We start from the raw sequence: 20,204 nt of genomic DNA on the forward strand, positions 1-20,204 counted from the left end.
AAAGATATGAGTAGAAATGATTCCTGTTATTGATAAACTCCAGCATAACTGATCCATGCGCTCCATGATCATTTTAAATCTGCAGACCTTCTCTAAACACTAAACTTATAACGTTCTGACTGAGGAAGTGTTCCCCTGCTCTGTGATTCCCTTTCATACGTCTTCCGTTCTGCTTCTGCTGCAGAAGAGCAACTTTTTGTTTTTGTGAATGGCGTGAAATCCTTCCTCAATTTCTAGAGTTTCTTGCATTCTTCTTCTTTTTACTTCAGTTTCACTTTAGAGAGGAGATTGTGATCTTTTAAGGTCACACCTTGGATACGTTCCGATGAAGTTACAGTAAGTCGTATGTGTAAATGATTTATACAGTATGGGTACACCGCAGGCTTTCGAATGTTCACACTGCTCTGTGTCACACTGCTCCGCTAAGTACAATTTTATTTTTGCACTGCTCTGTTTTAACTTAAGCCCGGGGCTACTGGAAAGGAGGAGAAAGGAGGGAGGAGGAGAGGGAAAAGAGTTGAGCCTGGGGCTGTTTTTTTTAGCTCAGCCCCCCCAAAATAGTCACCTTATTTTAGGCTGTCCCCAATAACAGAGGACTTGCTGCAGGTGTGACAGAGAGAAGAGAGAGAGAGAGAGAGAGAGAGAGAGAGAGAGAGAGAGAGAGAGAGAGAGAGAGAGAGAGAGAGAGAGAGAGAGAGAGAGAGAGAGAGAGAGAGAGAGAGAGAGGGCGACTTGAATGTTCTTTTTTAGAATCAGCACAGATCAAACTTCTGTGAAACAAATATAACAACAAAGATATAAAATGTATTTTGGCCTTTGATGCTTCTGTGAATGTGTGAATGCAACCTCATATCATATATGTAATATTTCCACATGTACATCCTACAAAATGTTATACGCAACATAGTTTTATGTCATGTATGTTAAGTATGCAAGTGCATGGTTGCGTTCACATTATTGGGTCGGCCAAAGACATGTTTTGTAACACAATTGCCTCACGAGATGCTCTGAAAATTGAGTGTTGCTGCTAACTCACATGCATGTTACACTTACACCTCTCACCCTCATCACACACACACAGACATGCGAAACACCTGAGTTGGATAGTGACCTGTGTGCTGTTACACAGGGAATAGACCTGGACATGTTGTTGGTTAAACCTGTAGCCTAATACCAGCTCTGCTAGATGTGCGTCTTCTCCCTGAGGTCTGCTTCCCATCAAAAGGTCAAGGTTCATGTTTATGTCTCAGATTTACAATTAACTTAACTTAATAAAGCAAATAAATGCCATTACATTTAACAGGTCTGTATCACAGATACACATCACATCACAATTAGATGTAAATCATTTCAATATTTTGGAAATACCATTTTGTTTGACAAGAACTAGTAACGTTAGCGTTAGCTAAACTCAGTCGGATCTTGACTCCTCAGTCTTTGAATAAAGCAGAATGAGTGGAAATATAAAATGTTTACGAGGGAAGTGACAACACTGAGTCTGACAAACCTTTGTACACTGAAGAGAGTTGGCAGCAGCAGCAGTTGATCTTTACCGTCACAGGACCAGAGGAACGTTTGTATACAGGCGAAGTTGTTACATTGTTCTACAATAGGAAGCGGTACTTGGTCATTTTGGTTCGGTACATATGAGTACATGGTAAGAAACGTTTGGTAACTTCTGTCTTAGCATGTTTTCTCTGATGTTCTGCCTTGGAGAAAAAGAGAAGAGCATGGGAACATGCGAGCTGTGTCTGTGAGTGTCTGTGTGGTCTCTCAGTATTTAAGGACACCGCAGACTGCAGGCTGGTCTCTCCTCACAGCTGATGCCTGATACTCTCCCCTTTCTCATTTCACCTCTGTTATGATTTTCCTCTCCTGACATTTCAGACTAATCCAGTTCGGCAGACTGATCATCGCTGCCCTACAGAAACCTCACCACTCAGCAAGGACAACCTTTCAGCAAAGCGGTACAATTTTCCCATGGATTCCCACGGCTTTCTTTTCCTTTTCTTCTTCTTTTGCTTTTTAATGTTACGCAACTGGAGCTTGTCAAAACATCATCAGCTTTATGCCTCATCTAAATGCGTTCATGTAGAGATTTGACGAACGATAGTTACAGGAACCTTCGGATGATTCAAAACTCTGGTGTTTGTGTTGTCTTCAGACTTTGTTAGGTATTTTTCTTCTCACAATGGCTAAGCTTAGACAACATGACACCAGTTTCACAGTGTCAGTGAGTAGGCATGTTTTTGCTCTTATCCTGAGCCAATAGTCTGCCCTCACAACAGGTGTTCCAACCGGCTCAGCAGGAAGTAACGACAATCATGTCACCACCCAGAAAAATGCACTTCAGGCACATGATACCCGATGCACAACCAACATTCCTCAGTGGCGAACCATAGATGTCATCGTTAACTGGGTGAAACACTGGTGTCCTGCCAGTTGTCGACCCTAGTTTCCCCTTCACACTGTTTCATATCATCTCCATTTACTGGGCACATGTGCAGACATTATGAGGGGCAGTGGCTCAATTCTAAAATAGTGTGTCACTATTTTATTTTATTATTAAATGTGCATTAATGCTGCAATTAATTGAAGCGACAAACTCGTCCGAGAGAAGAGAGGTGTGGAGAGGGTCATAGTTGGGTGAACATGTCAAACACGTTAAGCTCAACGACCAACTCGCCTGACACTGTCTGGACTGAGAGGGAGGGAGGGAGGGGGGAGGGAGAAGGACAGTGTGTGAGAGAGATATATGCTGAATGACTCAGCATTGCATTAGTAGATGTCCCTCTTGGTGAGATTACTCTCCTCCAGCCAACCTGTGTATTTTTGTGTGCGTGTGTATGTGTGCAAATATGTCTCCATGCAAACATGAGATGACATAACGTATCTGACGTTAAGCATACATGGAGATCACATGACGTATAGATCCATCCATCAAGAGCTGCTCATTCCCAGCGCTCCCTCAACTCTAACTGGTTACTAGTGCTGACTCATGCTTACGAAAAAACACCATCTGGCAAATGATCATGTTTATATTCTCGTCAAACATTTTGAGCGATTTCAATTCAATTCAAATTTTCCGGCAGACTGAGGAAGGAAAGTGCGTTGTCATTTGGTCTTTGCAAACAGAAGTTATGCATGAACTGACGCACTAAGAGCTGTCCACTTGTGATATTGTTAATTCCAGGTGTAAACAGGCTCTTAGTGTATCGTCATTTGCATGTCAAACCAGCTCGCAGACACACGAGTTTGACAGAACCGGGTCTGAATGATTGTTTTTTGAAGGCAAGAAACAATATTGACATTTTCAAGCTGAAATTGTATGCAACAGTTCCACTTGTAATGCAATTTATATATATATATATATATATATATATATATATATATATATATATATATATAAATATATATATATGAGGAAATTAAGTTATTCAGACTTTCCTTTCAGAATGTGGAAACTCTGAAACAGCATTTAAACAAAGAATCAGTAAATTTGCCAATATATAGGGAAACTCTGGTCATGCGAGTGAAGTGGGGAAGCTTCTTTTTATATCATTGGCTGGCGCAGAGTGGGGGCACTGACCTTCATTTCCCTAACTCTACAAAGTCATGCTGACTTTCCACTATGATTGGCCCGGTTGCTTAGGTGTTGAATAGCTTGAGCGCAGAGTGCTTGGCAGATGTTATTCTCTTTCGCACCTTCTTACTTCCATCACTGTCTGTCTTCGCTGTGCAACTACAGAACCAATCGCTGATTTTAACAAACTTTGGATCAAGTTTCAAAACGATGGCCCGGACACATCTTTTTAGAGTTTTACAGAGCTGATTCAAAGAATCTCCAATGGATCGATCGGTGCAGCCTTGTGAGTATTGTATGCGTGTTACCCGTTACACATAATAATCTACTTTTGCTCTGCAACTGTCTCCTTCAAACGCTTTATGCAACATGTTATGTAGTAGTTGCCTCCTCTGGAGTTTGAGTAACAAGTGCATGAGTGGCTTTTTCCCTCAGCTGTTGGTGTCCAGACAGATCACAGTACTGAGGTTTAATCTGAACTGTAAGATGCTCCTCGAGGACAATTTCTTAACACTGCAGAATAGTCCCCCTCTGGCTTTGTATGCATCATCGTGCACCACTGTGATGTTAAAATTCTGTGTCTGCTTGTGTGCACACAGGTGTGAGGGGGTGTGTGTTTGTTAGAGAGAGAGCACGGAATGAAAAAATGTAGATAAGAATGTGGGCTTCCTCTATATAGTGCAGGTATCTTTCCGTGTGTGTGTGTGTGTGTGTGTGTGTGTGTGTGTGTGTGTGTGTGTGCGCTCCCTTTGTTTCTGCATGATAAATTGCCGTCTTTAGCAGAAGGTCATTCCCATATTTTACACTGTCACATCCGAATTATACTAAAATGTAAATGATCCTATTTGAAAACAGCAGTGAACCATTAACATAATTATGGTGACAGTCTAATACACTGCATACCTACAGCGATGCAGCACACTTCTCTGCCTGTAGGCTGAGCGGAGTGCGTACCAACCCTAGGCTTAAACACAGAGGAACTCCCTCTGAAACACTTCACATTATGTGTCTTATTCCAACCCATCAGATCTACTATTACAAAAGTAAGTATGTTTTGTGACTACATTGACTTCACGGTGTTTTCTTGCAAAACAGCTGCACCAACGGGACTTTTACCGTACACACTTTTTGTTTAAATTGGTGTATGATATCACTTTTGCGTATGTTTAGCACAGGGGTCGGCAACCTGCGGCTCGTGGAAATCAAGAGCGTCTATTTTCGGACTTCAAAAACAAAGATGAAATTGTTCAGAACATTTGAGATATGTCTCTCTCTGCAAAGACCTTCAAAGACAGGGTCATTAAATGGCAACACACATCACCAAACAGCAAATTGAGGACATCAATTCAGCTGAAGCATATTTAATCGCCTGTGATGAAGTGATGTAAATGATGTTGAGCAGACAGACTGTTATGCAGGTGTGTGAACTCTGAAATAATTGAGTTGATACTGCTAAAAGAGTTTGGTGTTGTCCTAATAACAATATCATCTCAACAGTTTCCTTTGTATAGTATAACTATAAATATACAACTTAAGCTGTGTTATGAAATATGTGTTGCAGCTCCAGACACATTTTATTTGGTGGAAGTGACAAATGGTATTGCATACTTAGCTTATATGTCATCTGCATAGCTCGCTCTCGCTGCACTCCTATAGTGTTAGCAGGACTGTTTGATTGACAGGTGTGAGAATGACTGTGCTCTAAGAAGGTGCTCTAAGAAGGCACCCTGGGGTGTAGCTCCTCTGAATTATGAATGAGCAGGCTGAAGCTTCTACCTCCATGTATGAACTTCACATCTGCTCTTTCCTTTCCTCGTTCTATTTCAGTCCAGTTTCATTCAAACATGCTTTATTATAATGACATAATGTTATCGTTCACTGAAAGCATACACATTCTTTAAAAAATGAAATCTTTTTTTATTTCATTTACACTAGACGAGCACCTGTTGCATCTCCTTCGTCTAGTTTTAGTATAACTACATCCTCGCATACAATGTCCTCCTGTTCCCTGGTCCCTAGAACCCTTATGTGCCAGATTCCCAGTGTTGTCTTGTTCCCACAGCATCAGCCTGACGAGCCTTCAAATCAGCTCAAGTGCCATCCGTACCAGTAGTGGAATCTTAGCTTATCATCTTTCAGGAATGTTAACTCATAGCCCCTGTAGGTCCAGGAGGTTTCTAGGGACCTCATCAGGTCCGTGATACAGTCCCCTCTTCTGCCCTACCAGCACGTCATTCAGTGTGCCGACTCGCCTGCTTCCCCGATTGGTACATCAACCTCTCTACCTTCATTAACCAGCCGTTCTAACTCAGTCGGACACCTTCTCTGTTTCTTTGCTGCTCCACTCTCCAGCAGTTTGTTTCAATAATTACCTCCTGCCATTCTAACAGCTAGGTATCCTTCCCTATGTCTCCCAACCTCTTAATTTGCCTTCTGCTCCCCCATGAATGACTTCCAGTTTCCCTTTTTTTGCTTCTTTGCCTGCATTTGTCTCTGGGTCTGAGCCTGAATCTGTTCCTCAGCATGAGCTCAGAGCTGCCTCTTAGCCTGTGTCTTTTCGAAAGCTTGTCTTTTCTGCTTCACTGCTTGAGCATTTATCTGTCCATCAAGCGTTAATCCATCCTCCGTTTAAAGTTTGCTCAGTATTTTGTAAGAGCCAACAAAGCCCAGTATTCCAATTCAAGAGCGTGCATCTGTCGATCCTGCCTTTCCTCATCTTCAGCTTCAGTGTGTCTCTATTCGTATGCAGCCCAAGTCAGTATCTCCACCAGGTCTCCCTCAAATCTCTGCCCCAGTCAGTGTCCTTTCATTATCAGCCTGCGCCCTTTGGTCTCTCCTCTAAACCCTGTCCCCCAGCATCTAACCCCTCGAACTCAGGTCAGCCTGTTTTTTGGTTTCTCTTGTGATCCAGTTTCTGGTCCATGATCCTCATCCTGTTTACCCAACTAAATAGCTGTTTCTCCAGAGGCCAGGACCAACTCCAGAGCAGCTCCTGACACCTACTCTGTGCTCAGGAAGTCCAGTTTACAACACTCACTGCAATTGTGCTTTGTTACAACCTGGGGCAAGGGAATTGGTTATCCACCTGCTCCCTGCCTCTTTAAATATACTCTCACAGTCTGGCATGCACGTTTATGGAACTCATTGCTAAAGTCAACGTGGTCAACCTTGCACATCATCTCTCTTGCGCCAACAAATGTTCTCAATGTTCTGCTCAGTAAATGGCTGGCATCTTGAGGGGGGCGGACACAATGCATCTTGAAAAGTAGTGAACAACCTTTGGTCACTGGCCTAGCACTTTCCCCATCATGCATTGCCGTTTAGGAAGAATGGCAGACGGACGATTAAAGAGGAAGCAGTTCAAAAATGTTTAATATGAGCAGATCAGCGACCACAAACTACTTTGTATTTATTCATTTGAGAAAATGTGCTTATTGCCCACACATTGACGATGGTTATTGGTAGATGAAGTGCATGTAAATGGCGATATTCTAGTCTTAGCTAAAAGCACTTTACAACACAAGTGTGTCACAAGCATATATATAATTTGACCAATTAGGGTTCAGCATCTTGCCTCAGGACACGTTGATACGCAGGCTGCAAGGATCAGGGATTTAACCACTAATCTATCCAATCAGTGGATAACTGATGGCCACCCTGATGAAGACGAAGACAGCACATAATGTTTTACTCCATCGTTCATACCACAATTAAAACTATATACAACACACACGCTGCATCACTGCATACTAGTGGGAACTTAAATTCATTCGCTAAGAGGACACTCAACACAAGTGCTTATGTATTTATCACAAAACTGCATGTCTGTATTTATTATGGATGTTCCATTTTAATTGTGAGACGACGTTGAAGTAATTAACGGCGCAGAGAAAATGAGTACTGTCCGTAAGTGTTTCTTTGCCCATGAGCTCACTATATAGTCCTCGATATAGAACTCCCTAGATAGTGAGTAGAGTAGTAAATGAGTGAATTATTTCACACATAGCCTCAGACACTTTCTCCTCACATTCCCAGTGTGTCTGTTTTTCCGGGACCCTGTTCGGCCTCGCCTGCCATCGAGTTCCCCTCCGGTGAGTTTCCTTCCTTTAGAGGTCACATGACCTGGTCAGCTGCCCACCCAGCTGCTCCTCATGCAGAATCAACCCCCGTGAATATACAGAAGTATATACCTATTGTCCGTGTGGCTTTGCTGTGGTTGAGCCATTCTTTACTTCCTGTTTTGAGCTTATAATGTCAACTATCTACATTTCCTGTCGCACATTTCTCTTGCTTGCCTTCTCATTTTTGGATGTATTTGTCTGACTGACTGTTTCCAACTATTAGACCATCAGTATTTACCAAGCTTCCCTTTAGCAGGTCAGTGTCCAGAGTCCAAGCTATCACCTTCAGTTCAGTACAAATCTAGCCTACTGTGTATACAAGCACTGCACATAAGGTTAGTGGCTCAACAGCCTATTATTAACAATTTAGTTATGGGATTATGATTGTTTCTGTGGCTTTCGCAGTCATTCAATTGGCTTTTAATAATTCATATTGTGAATTACAGCTGAGCTGACAATGATGCTCAGTCACCAGTGAGGAGCTTCCCTGCTACTAGCTATTGGTGATTCAGTTCACTTTGGAAATCTTGCTGCAAATTGATGAATACCAAGAACCAGTAAATCTTCTCTTATGGCGTCCCACTGATGCAGTGCATGCAAATGGTGTTCTGTCATTTCAGATTCTCTTACATTATACAACATGTGCACGCCCATGTTTCTGTTTTAACTAGTGTACAAATGAATATTAATTAAAAAGAAACATTTTGAATGAATGCTAAAACAAATAACACCACATAAGAAATGTAATATGATGGAGATTAATAGTGATCGTATGCTTAATAGTACATTTTCTTTCTTACAATACAAACAAAGTATACTTTAAATAGTGTATCCTGCCCCATACGGGCCACAACTCTTGACACTTAATTTAATTTATAAAACAATCTTGATTTGACAAAAGATATTCGAGTTTCCCAGCACTACTTTTTATACCACATTTGGTTCTAATTTGAGGTAAAATTTGATTATAAAACATTAAAACATATTTTTAAGGCTAATATTTTTGATGTGTTTCAGTCCTTGATTCTAAGTATGGTGGAACGGGACTATCTGCAAATGTGTTGTCTACAACACTGCCTTTTCGGAACAGGGAATCACCAAAGTAAAACATTTCCAAACATGTGTTTACAGTGTTAATATGCTACCCTGTGGAGTTTTCCACCTCTGGTAGTGCTGTGAAAAAAAATGTTTTATATTTGTCTTGTGCACGATGACATATGCACGAGGGTGTTACCTGCAATACACATTCCTGCCATTACACTGACAGACAGGTGATGGTAATGTCCCAAGAAACTCTTCAATGTCCAGGAAAGGCAGGAAATACGAAGAATACGAGCAAGTAAACATGAATATAAATGGATTTAAAACACAAGAAAACTGACTTTGCAAATGTTTTATGTGGAAGGAAAAACATTCAGCCTGTTTGTTAGACCTCAAGGTGAGAAACACTGACTGTAGACACAACTTTAGTTTGTTTACAAGAACTCCCCGGGGCCTCTTCATCAGCTGGATGGTAATAACACATTGTGGTGCTCTTGAACTAGGGATTTTAATATACTGTGTCAGTCTATAATAAGGTGGTCAACAGTCAATGCTTGGTTTTATTATGACTCTTAATGTGTCTCCTGTTGTCTTTCTTTCTCTCATTCTCTCTCCCTCAATGTGTCTCTCTCTGCCTCCCTTCAGAATATCTACATCATTTAAAATGAGAAGTAATGCTGATGTTGCAACCTTATGATTCTGAATGTTGGTTTTGTCTGGAAGAATCCCTATTTCAGATATTAACATACACATGCCAGCTAATCTGAAACAAGCGTTCCTCATTGACATGGATTAGGAAAGATATAAAGAAAGCAATGCATAGAGAAGGACACTCAGACAGGGAGAGTGGGATGTGACACGTTTCTGGACTTACTATTTAATGGATCATTGATATTACCAGAAAGAGGGGGTAAGTGAGTACTGAGTAGGAAAGAGAGGGGGTAGAGTGTGTGTGTGTGTGTGTGTGTGTGTGTGTGTGTGTGTGTGTGTGTGTGTGTGTGTGTGTGTGTGTGTGTGTGTGTGCTTGTGCTTGAGCTTGAGAGACAAGCAAGATATATGTGAATAGAGCACACAACGACAGAATAGAGAGGCCAGCACCAGCTCACAGCACACACAGCACAGACAGAGGAGGAGGGCGTGCTGAATCTCAGTCGGTGTGTGAGGGAACAGTACACACACACTTTCACTCTCTCTCTCTCTCTCTCTCTGTCATACACTCTCTCTCTCCTCCACTCTCTCTCTCTCTCTCTCTCTCTCTCTCTCTCTCTCTCTCTCTCTCTCTCTCTCTCTCTCTCTCTCTCTTCCTCTTGCGCTTGCACGGAGTGAGAGGGAAGAATGAGGAAGAAGTCCGCTGAGCTGCGCGCCTCGTCCCAACAAATGCGGGTTTGCTGATGAAGCACCTCTCCGGTTATCCGATCATACAGGTCGCGCTGTATGGAAACGAACAGTAGGCAACAACAGAAAACAACAGCAACAAATAAAAAAAACTGTCAGTGCTTGGGAATCCGGACAACCTCTCCCTCTTTTGTGCGTCTCGGTCTGTGGATACGCCGCCTTGGCTGGCGTATAAGAGCTCCCTGCGTCTCCATTACCATTCCCCACTCCTGGCTTACCTCTACTCCTCCTCCTCCTATCACTCCTTGTACTGCTACTAGTACAGCTATAGTCCGGTCTTTACTACTGACTGTCTTCTCCGGATTGTGGACACTCTCTGGATAAAAAGGTAGGCTAATCTGCAGTTTTCTGGGTACGTGTTGAGCGGGGACAATGATGTTAATGCTTTTGAATGCTGGGGGTCTTTGCCTCACGCCGCATTGTCTGGTGAAAGCAAGTTTTTTAGGAGGGAGGGAAGTGGAGTGGATGGGATGCAGATGGGACGGTGTCGCCTCGTGGAGCCCCGCATGGAGACTTGAAAGCACCATGCGTCGGAAGGGTTTGGATGCGATTTGGAAACGATGTTTCCTCACCTCATCCTCCCGCAACACGCTTTCCACACTGCGCTTCTCCACCTCTGTGATTCTGAGATGTATAGAGAGAGGACCGCTGGTTTTGAAATCAAAGGGTGCGGTGGAAGGTGTTTGTAATTTGTTTTTCATTAAAATGAGTTACCAGAGGCTGCTTCTTTTCGCTTCAGGGGCTACATTTTTTTTTGCCTCCCCCCCCACCCTCTTTCCCTGCCCTCCTCTCCATTCCTCGCATGTTTAAGTCGACCGCCTGCCTCGCTTATTTTTAGAGGAATAATAATTACAGATGCAGATCACGTTCAGACAACCACGTTCGCACCCTTTTTATAGGCTTCAATGTGGAAGTTGGGTGACAAACATGCGCAGTCCAGGCTAGTAACCCATCCATAGGACGAACAATCCAGTCGCAAAAGCGCGCAGAGAGCCACACTTGCGCAATTATGCACGTCCTCATCCTTTGCGCCAAACCGTACATTGATATTGGGGCTGATGGACTGCATTTGCACATCAGTGCAGAACAGATTGGGGCTAAATATGAGCTCTGGCCCCGTAGTTGAATTTGAATGGGTTTAATTCAGCGTTGGTTCTTTAACAATGAAGCAGTTAGATGTTCAGTCTTAAACGTGACATCCGAGGACAAATACTTATTTTACCTTCCGCCTGCTGTGCAATGAAAGGCAAATTAAACAGTTTGAGAGCTTCACACATCAGTTAGCTGTTCCTGTAAACATGGCACATATTATATTAGAGGAGGCAGCAGACAGCATCTTTTCATTCTCCTGATGTGACACTACAAACGCTTCGTCTTAGGAGTGCTTGGCACATCAGGCAGGTACCATCAAGGCTTTCCAGGCAATCTTTTTCCAGCTGACTTCAGTCGGGGCTTTATGAGCGTGACACAGAAGAACTGTAGCTCATCCACCGTGGATGATATGAAATATTTATTTATGACAATGAAAAACTGAAAGGCAGCCAGAGGTTTTTACTGCCACATTTACCTTCCAGCAGTGGTGCAGTTGGTTATTGATGGAATATAAGTTATTGTGGTAATGCAGTGGTGAGGCTTCACTTTAGGCATCACATTAAAACAGGTTCAGATTCACATAAATTATGTATTTTCTAATAAAAATTGACCTTTTTCCATATCTGATGCTAGATTCAGGCAGTATGTCAGTGGGTCTGGGATCGATCGGTGATTAGGTCTGTTCACAACCTGGTAGAGGAGAGAATATAGCGCCATGTGGTTACTATGTTGTAAATAAGTCAGTGTAAATGGCTGAGAGGAGCCTGAGCTTCATAGCTGGAAGAAGCAGGGTTGAAATACCAGTGTGGTGTATATTGTATGTGATATACTGTAAATAGTTTGTAAGTTGAAATATAGTATTGTTGCCACACTATGCTACAAACTCCAATTAGAGATTTATTTTTTTTATTTTTCTTTCTTGGTTATATTTGTTACATTATTGAAAATGTATATTTCCACCATAACATTGATAATACCGAAAAACTTATTTTGTTACATTTTAGCTTTTTTTGCCTGAGTTGTTATGGGGTTATGTTAAAAATGCTTTCACTTTACATTTTGTTTGAGGTTTCACCTTTTTTAAATACAAATTCAACATTTATTCAAAACAAGCCTGTTCGGACTGGGCGGATTGCTTGACCTCCAGTATTTTATTCTCGAGAACCGCTGATCCAAAACAACTTCACACTCAACCCTGAAGCTTCCTTGGGTCCTGACGCTGGCATGACATGGTTGCAATCTCAATACACTACACACTATGTACATAATGCACTACGAATAAATATGTCACACAGATCTCAGGGGCTTGCACTCGACACTACACTTCTTTTGGTCTTCGGCACCACCAGCATGAAGTCAATTAGGTGAACGATTGTCGAGGAATTGTAAAGGCATACATACATACATGCATACAGTATATGCATACAGTATATGCATACAGTACATGCATACAGTACATGCATACAGTACATACATACAGTACATACATACAGTATATGCATACAGTACATGTATACAGTATATGCATACAGTACATGCATACAGTACATACAGTACATACATACATACAGTACATACATACAGTACATGCATGCATATATACATACAGTACATGCATACATACATACATGCATACAGTACATACAGTACATGCATACATTACATGCATACAGTACATGCATACATACAGTACATACATACAGTACATACAGTACATGCATGCATACAGTACATACATACATGCATCCAGTACATGCATACATTACATGCATACAGTACATGCATACATACAGTACATGCATGCATACAGTACATACAGTACATACAATACATACATACAGTACATACAGTACATACTGTACATACATACATATTTTACATACTGTACATACATACGTACAATCATACAGTACATACAGTACATGCATGCATACAGTACATACATACATGCATCCAGTACATACAGTACATGCATACATTACATGCATACAGTACATGCATACATACAGTACATGCATGCATACAGTACATACATACAGTACATACAATACATACATACAGTACATACAGTACATACTGTACATACATACATATTTTACATACTGTACATACATACGTACATACAGTACATGCATACATACATACAGTACATACATATAGTACATACATACAGTATATGCATACAGTACATGCATGCATACATACAGTACATACATAAAGTACATGCATGCATACATACAGTACATACATATAGTACATACATACAGTATATGCATACAGTACATACATAAAGTACATGCATGCATACATACAGTACATACATAAAGTACATACAGTACATACATACAGTACATACATACAGTACATGCATACAGTACATGCATACATACAGTACATGCATGCATACTGTACATACATATTTTACATACAGTATATACATACGTACATACATACAGTACATGCATACATACATACAGTACATGCATACATACAGTACATGCATGCATACTGTACATACATATTTACATACAGTACATACATACAGTACATGCATACGTACATACAGTACATACATACAGTACATGCATACATACATACAGTACATACATACAGTATATGCATACATACAGTACATACATACAGTACATGCATACAGTACATGGATACAGTACATGCATACATACATACATACATACATACAGTACATGCATACATACATACAGTACATACATACATACATACATACATACAGTACATATATACAGTACACACATACATACATACATACATACATACAGTACAAACATACATACATACATACAGTACATACATACATACATACAGTACATATATACATACATACATACATACATACATACAGTACATACATACATACATACAGTACACACATACATACATACAGTACACACATACATACATACATACAGTACATACATACATACATACATACAGTACACACATATACACATACATACATACAGTACACACATATACACATACATACATACAGTACACACATACATACAGTACACACATACATACATACATACATACATGCATGCATACATACATGCATACATACATACATACATACATACATACAGTACATACACGCATACATACATACATACAGTACATACATGCATACATACATACATACATACATACATACATACATACATACAGTACACACATATACACATACATACATACAGTACACACATACATACATACAGTACACACATACACACATACATACATACATACATACATACATACATACAGTACACACATACACACATACATACATACAGTACATACACACATACATACATACAGTACATACATACAGTACATACATACAGTACACACATGCACACATACATACATACATACAGTACATACATACATACAGTACATACATACATACATACATACATACATACATACATACATACAGTACACAAATACATACATACAGTACGTACATACAGTACATGCATACATGCATACATGCATACATACAGTACACACATACATACAGTACGTACATACAGTACATACAGTACATACATACATACATACATACATACATACATACATACATACATACATACATACAGTACACAAATACATACATACAGTACGTACATACAGTACATGCATACATGCATACATACAGTACACACATACATACAGTACGTACATACAGTACATACATTACATACATACATACAGTACATACATACATACAGTACACACATACATACAGTACGTACATACAGTACATACATTACATACATACATACAGTACATACATACATACAGTACACACATACATACAGTACATACATACAGTACATACATACATACATACAGTACACACATACATACAGTACGTACATACAGTACATACAGTACATGAATACATACATACATACATACATACATACATACATACATACGTACATACAGTACGTACATACAGTACATACAGTACATACAGTACATGCATACATACATGCATACATACATACATACATACATACATACATACATACAGTACACACATACATACAGTACATACTGTATATACAGTATATGCATGCATACTGTACATGACCTTGTGTATTCCATATCACTCACTTCATATATAGGTGTTATAATATAAGCATCATAGAGTTGGACTGAACACTGTAATATCTGATATAAAGCTAAAACTAAACAAATATCCCACTAAAATGTTCAAACAGATTTCCCTCCAGGTTTTATGTCCCCACGCATCAGAAAGTTGTTCTGCTTCTTTTTGCGAAAGGGACCCTGTTCACTATAGTTTACTGTCAACAGGGTTCTTTCAAGGCATAGACAGCTTAGGTAAAGTGGAACATCGAGCGTCGGGAAGTAAAAGAGCTGCAGATCAGCCAGTCCAAATTCATTTTTCATATTCTAAGTAAATACAGATCAATGATTATGATTATGAATGATGAGATTACTGTAATGAGCCCTAAGTATAATGCATATTGAATACTGGTCTGTACTGTATGTATAGCCAAGGCAGATATTGCTGATAGGTAATACTGTGACCTTCGTTATATAATTCGATAGCCATTGAGGTAATAGGTGTTACACCAGTGTTACACCCCGAGGCAGAGTTTATATATTTGAAATCAATCTGCAGATTGATGGCTTCTCTTCCAATTTACCATCCAGCATAGATCTCTAGCAGTTATGCTGATTGGTTAATATGAGCAACCCCACTGTCGATTGGAAGTCCTTGGGTTAATACGTGTACTGCTACATTACAATGCGTGTCAACTGTTGCAAGGTTCGGATGTATGACGGATAATACAATAACATAAACAAGATGTATATATTGTTAGCATAATGGGGAAACAAACCATTGACACACATGTCGGCTCTGTAAAAAGCTACTTGTATCACAGTAACGCAAATAACTCATTGTCATTGTAACCCTAGTAAAAGCATTGTAAACAAATCAACCGGTCACTGGGAAGATTGTTCAGCCTTTAAGGGCCAAGTACACTGCATTTGATGCACACACTGCACTCGGTAAGATTTAGTGGCAGAAATGCTTTTTACCTTTTTATAGCACAAAACTAGGACACTTTCCTTCCCTGTTAACAAAGCAAAACTTTCTTCTGTTAGTGTCATCTTGGTAACTTAACCTCCATGATAGAAAAGAACAGTGTTTACAGGACATATGGGCTATTTCTAGAAAACAACAGGAGTACAGTAATACTTCTGTAATGAGACCAAAGCTACCAGTCGTCTCCACCGTGATACGTCAAATGTTAACAAGCCTCTAGATAACTGGATGAAAAGTATTTCTGCTGTGTCCTTGCAGTCAGTGGTTGTACAGAGTCGGCACAACCCCCCACAACTACAGTAATGTGCTCAGTGATCAAATATGGATGAATCCAAACAAGGTTATATGCGACGCATAGAGTAGTGTAGCACAGTATGATGAAACACGTGAATACAGAGTATTCAAGTCAAATGTATACAGGATACAACTATGTTTGTCCCTTTCTCTTTCGACCCTTAGTTTAAGGAACCATGCTGATGCTTGTTGTATATTGATAGATTTAAAAAAAAAAGACTGATACATGCTGTAAAGACCACATCAACATATCATTTTATAGTGACATTGCAACATCAGCAATCTTTTGGAGTTGTGTTTCTCTGCATCCAACAAATGTAAGTCCAGTATTCAGCCTCTTGCTCTGTTTTGGTCTCCACCAACTCCTGACGGAAACAACTGAGTCTTAAGCTGCTAAATGCTTCATTTTGTTTACCAGCTAATGGCTAACTCTGTCTGTCAGCAGTTGGGTGTATATAGTGGGTTCATGACAGCGGTGAGAGTGAACCAAAACAATAAACTGAAAGATGTTAAAATGCTCCGTACATACCTGTGGGTTTGTCATATTACACATACTCATTTAAACCCATTGACAATATACGATATTGATTAGTGCAGCTCTAAGTGTAGGTATGTTGTCATGGTTTTGTATAAGTGTCTTTTCTTGTTTGTTTGTTTTGCAAGAAGGAGGGGAAACATGAAGCCTTTATGAGGCTTTAACAGTTTGCCAGTGGCATGTAACATGTTGTAACATGCCATTTATTCTGATTATACAACCCATCCCTAGAAGGAGAGTTTGAACGTGGTTTGAATGAGGATGATTGCTTGCCTTTGGCTAGTTCTTCTCCAGTGAATGACTGGAGCACGGCGGATCAGGGGAGCATTTTAATGATTTTTTTTCTTCAAATTCCTGTATGTATCTCATCATCATTCTTCTGCGTTTTCATGTCCCTCATCACATTCCAGATGGACAGATATGTAGATGATGTCCCTGGATAGACCGTGTGACAGACAGTATGAAATAGCCCTGTGTATTACGGTGCCAGTCTGATCATTTCCTCCACTTTAAGTGTAATAATATGACGACGCATCTTGGCTCGAGGACCATTAATCTTCAGTATTTTGCAGGGGCTGGTGTGTACATGTGTGTGTCTGCATATTTGATCCTGCTTTCACACAAACATTACAGTGGACTATCCCTTTTTATTGTATAAAGGGAAGGTGAGCCTATATTAGGTTACCTCTTTCATCTCATCTGTCTCTTTCGCTCCTTCTCTTTTCCTGAAGATGTCTTACTCTGTTTCCTAGATAACATCCTTCTTCTTCAGTCTTTCTCTTTACATCCCTCCCTCTCCCCTCTCTAGTTACTTTTCCATATTGTATTATACCTCTTTCACTGTGTTACATGCTCTATCACCGCCTCTTGCCCCGTAGTGGAAGGTGCATCTCAGGCTGCTCTGTGTTCTCCTGCACCACAAAGGTTTATGTTTGTTGGCATGTTCAGCATCTACTTGTCTTTAAATTAGTTTACCACTACAGAGTCCCTGCATGATTCAGTCTCTCATGAATATTAGTGGTTTATGGAGAAAGTCTTAAACACACACACACACACACCCCCCGTCTTCCTCTTTTCCTCTTTTCTCTCTTGCTTGTTGGTCTTATCAGCTGCCTTCTTGACACCTTTGGGTGCTGCCTTCAGAGTCCCAGAGGAATGACAGTATTGGGGCAGAGAGGGAACAGCTTGCCTCAGTGCAGCACTTTAGTTTGGTTTTCTTAACTTTATATATTATGCTTTTGTTTTCTGCCTCTGGGGAGGTGGAATCAGTGGTGCAGCTCATGTGTGTGTGTGTGTGTGTGTGTCTGTGTGTGTGTGTGTCTGTGTGTTTCTGATGCAGGGTTGGCTCGTCTCATATGTTCATCCTGAAATGGAGCCAAGTTTTTGAGGTCATAACACTAGAGGAAATCATGGCGGGATATTCTGAAACATGATAGTTAATTTACGAAATCCAAAATAGCAGCCACTGTTAGGCAGCTAAGCCTCTCCGGTGATAACAGCAGGCCAAACACACACCCTTGTGTTTGGTGCTGATACCAACCAGGGCATCACTTTTACCTTCATCAAATAGCAGGTAGTGATTCTTGTGCAGTCAGTCGTTCCCGCAGGATATATTTTGCAGTCGTAGAGCAAAACAGAACCATAAACAGAACGGGTAATGTCATCTCAAGGCATCTGAAGGGAACTCTCCTGATAAAGTGTAAAGCAATCAGTTTTATCAAGGACGCTTCGTGAGGTGGAGGTTTAAGCAAGTCGGTGAGAAGAAACCGAGCAAAGAACATAAACCGGAGAACTTACTCTTGGTTAATATATGAATTGTTTTTCATAATGGGTACTGGGCTGACATATACAACACATTGCTAAATATCAAAACTGCCTTTTAACCATTAACTGTATTGGGGTAAGAACCAGGAGAAGCAAATGCCTTCAGGTACCGTAGGAAAGGCGGCACTGCAAACTCATAGTGTTTGTGTGAGGCCTGCGGCAGCTCCCGGGACCTTGTCATTCATTTTCTTTCCCCATTTATCCTCTTCAGAGTCACTGGCCCTTCAAAATGAGAATAATGACATCAACTTTGATTATCGTTTGATTGGATAGTTACAGAAGAATGGGGATAATTAGCAATAAAGGCTGTGAGAATTAAAATGTTTCTCCGTAATGTGGTATAAAACAGGGTCTTCTAAGCGTCAGTGCACCTCTTGAGAGGGAGATTTATACCTCCACTGTGCCCGGAGTTTAATATACAACACAGTAAATACTGATCTACAATTTGTACTGATTAAACAAACTATATATAAAGTGTTAATTGGTGAGCTTTTGTGGCGCTGGTAGGCAGGTTTCTTTTCACTTTCGGTCGGAGCCATGCTACCCGTTTCCAGTCTTTATGCTAAGCTAAGCTAACCAGCTCGTAGCTGTGTCCTCATATGTTACGGACAGATGTGAGAGTGGTATCAAGAAAGCCAATAATTGTTAAATAAATAAACTATTCCTTTAAAGTTTTAGCAAATTCATTGTATGAACTCACTTGAAGTGTGCCTCCTTTTTTATATTAGCTGCTGTTAGAAAGAGCTGACGCACACAAAGCATTTAAATCGTGGGGTATAAATTGCCAGTTTTCCTACCTGTGATGAATCTATTAGACTCCAACTGGTTCCACGTCTTTCTAATGGCTGCGTCCTTTTCTCTTTGATATTAAGACAAACAGATGTTGACTTCATGAGCTGGGTGGCTTCACACCTTACTCTGTTAATGATACAATTCAATTTCTCTTTAACTTGTACTTGTATTTAGTAAATATTATATTAACCGCTCCAACCATTTCTATTACCTCGAGCATCCACTAGTGTAGAGAAGCAGTGGAAAACACTATTGCATAGAGAATGACTGGCATATAGAGATTTCTCTTTAGCCATCAGCCTGTTGGAAAAATGACATCCTTAAGTAAGAACTACGAAACCCTAAAGCACACTGAATTATTGATCACTTGGAAATGCCACACTAATCCTTGTGTGGCCA

At 40.3% G+C, this 20,204-nt stretch overlaps 1 protein-coding gene across 1 annotated transcript in view; it reads left to right on the forward strand.

The window, feature by feature from the left end:
• Positions 1 to 9,977: 9,977 nt before the first annotated feature.
• The window catches only part of slc8a1b (solute carrier family 8 member 1b), a 125,326-nt gene continuing 115,099 nt past the window's right edge, over positions 9,978 to 20,204 (forward strand). The window contains 1 exon segment of the mRNA XM_029449121.1: positions 9,978 to 10,468. The gene's annotated coding sequence lies outside the window, so the exon portion shown is untranslated.

This window comes from Cottoperca gobio, chromosome 15 (assembly GCF_900634415.1).
Source record: "Cottoperca gobio chromosome 15, fCotGob3.1, whole genome shotgun sequence".
Taxonomy (NCBI): domain Eukaryota; kingdom Metazoa; phylum Chordata; class Actinopteri; order Perciformes; family Bovichtidae; genus Cottoperca; species Cottoperca gobio.